The following is a 6,000-nucleotide window of genomic DNA, read 5'->3' as shown; positions in this document are numbered from 1 at the left end:
CAATGTGACATTCACAGAAGCCCTGCACATGTGCTGGCTGAGGGGGAGAGTCAGCCTCAGGCAGACAGAAGGAAGTTTAGCCGCTGCACGTGTGTTAGCATGGGGGCATGTGTAGCCTAGAAGCTTCCTGGCTTTCAGTTAATTTTTTTTTAAACTTAAAAAAGAAAAAAAAAACTCCAGATAATTCCCATACTTGTTTTCTACCTTTAAGGAATGTATTTGCCTTGGAGATGTCATTCCTGAATTATATTGGCACAGTTCATTAAAAATCTGCTTAATATAAAACTGACTTGGGTCTAAAAATTTAGGATTCTACTAAATAAATGCATCCTTTTTTGTTGCATTGAAAAACATTCTTAGCACTGTTATTAATCTTTTCACACACCCCTACCCTTTGCTTGTGTTTCTGATTTACTCTGCTGTAAAAAAGTTTTCAAGGTTCGTTACAGTGGAAAATGTTTGGAAAAAGTTCTGGGTTGAGGGTAAGGAGTTTAGGGCCTAGGAAATGAAATTTGGTGAACCTGATGAGCTCCTTTGCCATTTTGTACCTCAGTTCACTTTTCTGGAGGTAGAGTAACTCTTCTTTATATGCTAGTTAATAAAATCAACAGGTGTTTACTAAGCACTACGTGCCAGTACCGTAGGGCTGTAAAGGAAAGTGACTGGTCTCAGTGATTCTTGGCCTTTTTGGGGGGAAGGTGGGGGTACAGCTTACAGACCTTTGAGAATGATAGACTCCTACACTGTCCTGTATGATAGCCACTGCCACATTTGGCTATTACAATTAAAATTAATTATTATTAAATATAATTTAAAAAGTTGGTTTCTCAGTTGCAGTAACCACATTTTAAGTGCTCAATAGCTACATGTAACCAATGGCTACCATATATAACTCAAATTTGGAATGTTTTCATCATCCTAGAAAGTTCTGTGGGACAGCGTTGCATGGAGAGTCTCCCCAGAATAAAAACACTTTTCTGCCCATATACAATATTTTGCATACAACTCTTACGACTGCAGGATCAGGGTCAGGAGGTGGAAGTTGAGGGTGCAGGGAGGCAGGAGTTCACTGATCCCAGAAGCCCATTAATCCAAGAAAAGGAAGCCCTGATATGAAAAGCTGTTTGAGGGCTCCATCTCAGAATTGAACAAGTTAGTAAAAATAAAGCAACCGAGCTGCTACAAATACAGTATGTTCACTCTAAGAGACTTCATATAAAAGCAGGCCCTTGTGTTCCCACCTGTTTGGCCATATTCAAAGAAAACACCAGTTCATTATCTAAAAATAATTGAAAATTAATGTTAAAGATTTTCTGCAATCTCTGAAAAAAACACCAGAGGGGAATTATATTCATAATATACTGCAAATCTTGAATTATCTTTCCCATTTTTCTCTTCCAATCCTCCCACACTTGACACTTGCTTTCCTAAAGCTCACCCCCATTCCAAACTCTCTTCCAAACATCCTAGTTCTGCTGCTGTTTCTCTCCTTCCTCCCCTGCATGGCTCAATTCTTTATTATGTAGCTTTCCAGAATATGTTTTATTTTACTCCATCACACAAGTACAGTGGTAGAGAATGACAGAGAAAGCTCCCAGGGTGCTGTGACCAGGAACACGTTTCCCAGTGACTCATTCCATAGCTCTCCTGCCAGGCGGGACCAGTTCCTCATTTTCTCATGGATGGTCTACTCCCCCATCACTTCCTCTCTGCCCACTGATACCTAGGGCCAAGGTCTGGGAGGGGCTCATGACTGAACCTGACAGAGAGGAAAATATTTTGCTGGGATGCCAGAGGGTGGTGATGTCACAGAGAAGAGGAGAAAACCAGATGGGCAGGTTTGCAGCATGTTTTATGCCTGGCGTTGTTGGTTTTTTGTTTGTTTTAAATTTTTATTTCAATAGGTTTTTGGGGAACAGGTGGTGTTTGGTTATATGGATAAGTTCTTTAAGTTCTTTAGTGGTGATTTCTGAGATTTTTGTGCACTCATCACCCGAGCTGTTGGTTTTGGGATTTTTTTTGGTATTGTTTTTTCAGTTGGGCACTGCCCTACACTCTGGTGGAGAATAAATGGCTTGCTGTGGGAACTGCATTAATTCTTAATAGTCTGCCAACATCAAAGGCTTTTCAGTTTGGTGAAAAGAAGGACAAGTCCATTTCTGTGACAGGATCTCACTCTGTAGCCCAGGCTGGAGTTCAGTGGTGCAATTATCGGCTCACTGCAATCTGTGCCTCCTGGGCTTAAGTGATTCTCCCACCTCAGCCTCCCGAGTAGCTGGGACTACGGGTGTGTGCCACCACACCCAGCTAATTTTTGTATTTTTTGTAGAGACAGGGTTTTGACATGTTGCCCAGGCTGGTGGTGCCTTTCTTATATAAGGAATTATGAATATTATTGAGCTTCTATATATTTTAAGTGAAAGCTTCCCCTTGTAGCCAAGGCAGGCCTGTCCTAAGGAGCTGAGGACTCCAGTGCCCATCTGTCTCATCAGGTCATGCACCTGGAGTTCTGTTTTCAATGAAGAGGGCACATAGAGCTAGGGTCATCATACATCTTATCCTTCCTTCTTATGCCCACAGGCATCTGAACTCGTCATCGTCCATCCCCCTGCAGGTCCATTCTTCTGCTTTATTTCTCAGACTGATACTACTCCCAATCAGTTCCTCAGGCCAGGAACCTGGGATCAACGTGGACTCTTCCTCCTTCCTCAGCTCCCACATCCAATCCACCTCCAAGTCCTGTGATTTCATCTCCTTGGGATCTCTTATTTCCTCAGTATCCCTGCATCTCCATCACCTTAACTCAGGCAGCAGGCATCTCTTGCTTGGAGGATTTGCAGTGGTCTCTCAGCTGTCTCCCTGTACTCCCTCCTGTGCCTTCCACTCCCCCATTCCTTTCCCTTGTAGCCTGCTAGTCAATGGGCCATGTGAGGCTAGCCCTCTCTTATCCTATACTCATTTTTATTTATTTTTTATTTTTTATTTTTTTTTTGAGACGGAGTCTCACTCTGTCGCCCAGGCTGGAGTGCAGTGGCCGGATCTCAGCTCACTGCAAGCTCCGCCTCCCAGATTTACACCATTCTCCTGCCTCAGCCTCCCGAGTAGCTGGGACTACAGGTGCCCGCCACCTCGCCTGGCTAGTTTTTTTTTATTTATTATTTTTTTTTATTTTTTATTTTTTAGTAGAGACGGGGTTTCACTGTGTTAGCCAGGATGGTCTCGATCTCCTAACCTCATGATCCGCCAGTCTCGGCCTCCCAAAGTGCTGGGATTAAAGGCTTGAGCCAACGCACCCGGCCAATACTCATTTTTAGACTAATCTGAGCACACAGGCACATTCCCTCAAAACAGTAAGAATCCAACTCCAAAATCATTCATGGATAATGTAAAATTTTAATACAAGGATCTGTGAAGTCACAGAAGGACACTTACACGGCAATTACACAGTGATATTTCTTACACTGTCCCTTTAGTTAAGGCTCCCCTTTCCCCAAGTTCCCCCAATAATAGCAACTGTTGCCACATCTCTCCCTTACTCCAGTTCCTTCCCTTATCCTGCAGCTGCCATCTAGTCAAATTAGCTCTGTCTCCTCTCCTACTCCATTTCTCCAACCTCCTCTGCTATTTCCAGCTGAGGGGGTCTTCTCGAATCATAACTCCTAAAACCCTTCAATAGCTGCTCACTGCCCTCAGTAGTGTCCAAATTCTGTAATATGGTCCACTATGCCTTACTCGCCCAAGCCTCAGCTCCTCTCTTCTTCCCTACTTGAACTCCTTGCCCTAGTCACACTAGTAGGGATTTTCCCTGGTCTCCACATTCTCTCCTATTTGGGTGATTTCTCATGGTGTCCTTTTTTTATGTTTTGAGACAGTCTCACTCTGTTGCCCAGGCTGGAGTGCAGTGGTGCAATCACGGCTAACTACAGCTTCAACCTCCCAGGCTCAAGCAATCCTCCCACCTCAGCCTCTTAAGTAGCTGGGACTGTCGGGTGCAGTGGCTTATGCCTGTAATCCCAGCACTTTGGGAGGCCGAGATGGGCAGATCACTTGAGCTCAAGAGTTCGAGATCAAGTAGCTGGGACCACAGGTGCACGTTACCATGCCTAGATAAATTTTAATTTTTTTTTTTTTTGAGACAGAGTCTCAGTGTTGACCAGACTGGAGTTCAGTGGCACAATCTCGGCTCACTGCAACCACTGCCCCTCAGGTTCAAGCAATTCTCCTGCCTCAGCTTCCCAAGTATCTGGGAATACAGGCGTGCGCCGCCACCCCCGACTAATTTTTGTGTTTTTAGTAGAGACGAGGTTTTGCCATGTTGACCAGGCTGGTCTTAAACTCCTGACCTCAAGTGATCCACCCACCTTGGCCTCCCCAAAGTGCTGGGATTACAGGCATGAACCACCAGGTCTAGCAGTTTTAAAATTTTTTGTAGAGATAAGGGTCTCACTACATTGCCTAGGCTGGTCTCAAACTCCTGGACTCAAGTCATCCTCCTGCCTCAGCCTCCCAAAGTGCTGGGATTACTGCCACTGCACCCAGCAGTCATGCCTTCCTTTTTGTCTGAAATGCCCTTCCCTCTTCCCCCTGGTTAACTCCTACTGGTTCTTCAAGACTCTTATCTAAACATCTCCCAGAAGCCTTCCTTAGAATCTCTAAGACTGTGGTGGGCGGCCCTCCAATGTAGTTTCAAGCAGCTTATCCTTATTACAACTGTACTCTACACGACCAACTTATCTACATGAGCAACTTACATATACAACTCAAGGACAGAGCTGTATTATTGCATGCCCTGGGCCTCATACAGGACCTAAACCATAAATAATGTTGAATATCTAGATGAACAAAAAGTTTAAAAGGTGTCCCTGCCTAGAGTCACTGGCCTCAGCGGAGAATGGAACCTATGAACCCTTTGAGCATGAAGTCATAATTGTGACCTCATTTGTGTTCTAACCTGCAAAGGTCAGTACAGGAATAAAGGCAGTTTCATGGATGATCATAAAGACCTCCTAATGATTTAGCTGTGCTCTGTCTAATCCAAGAAGCCTGTACTAACCACATCCCTATATTTTCTGCTGGGTAACTGAACTCCTTTGGAGATTGCATGCTGCAGGACTTTGCACAATTAAAGCTGAATTACTATTATTTGCAAGCAGTTTTCCACCTACAGTCCTATTGAGTCACTTAGCTGACTCTTTCACTCTCCCTAGGAGACTGCCCAGTTGTCTGCAACAGCCCTTTTTTTTTTTTTTTTTGTCTTTCCAGGCAACAATCACATAGGAGTGGTAGGACTCAGAGAATGGTATTAATACACCTAAGCACACCACCCAAAATGAGGAGGCATCTGGACTTTTGGATGCCTTTAGGATATGTAAGCTCCTATAAGGCTGTATACTTAGACTCGAGATCATATTTGGCTAGGGCTCTTCCCTGCTTGCCTAGAGAACAGCTAGACGCTTTACAAAATCCAGAATACAACAGACAGTTATAATGGTTTTATTTTAGGAATCATTTATTGTGTTTTATTCCAGTTATAAAAGTAGTGCATGCTAATTACAATTTGAGAAATACAGAAAAGCATAAATAAAAACATAGAAATCACTGCCATCAAGAGATATCTCCACAACATTTGGAAAGTCTTTTCTTTTCGTTACAAGCAGCAAATATACTATCTATGTGTATATATTAAACACCACTTTCAAGTCACTTTAACTGTAAATCAGTGTGACTTTAATATCCCTGTCATATTAAAAACATGACTTAATAATTGTGTAACATTCAAAGTTGTTAATGTGTTGATCCACTCCCTTATTATCAAGTTTAATTTTTTTAATTGCACAGAATGCAATGATAAATATACACATGTAATTTATTATGAGAATCTCTTGCTTATTTCCGTCTGATAAAAATCCTACAAGCAGCCGGGTGCGGTGGCTCATGCCTGTAATCCCAGCACTTTGGGAGGCTGAGGTGGGCGGATCACGAGGTCAGTAGATCGAGATA

The sequence above is a fragment of the Chlorocebus sabaeus genome, chromosome 11, assembly GCF_047675955.1.
Source record: "Chlorocebus sabaeus isolate Y175 chromosome 11, mChlSab1.0.hap1, whole genome shotgun sequence".
NCBI classification, from domain to species: Eukaryota; Metazoa; Chordata; class Mammalia; order Primates; family Cercopithecidae; genus Chlorocebus; species Chlorocebus sabaeus.
The sequence above is the reverse complement of the archived record's forward strand: the minus strand, read 5'-3'. Positions refer to the sequence as shown.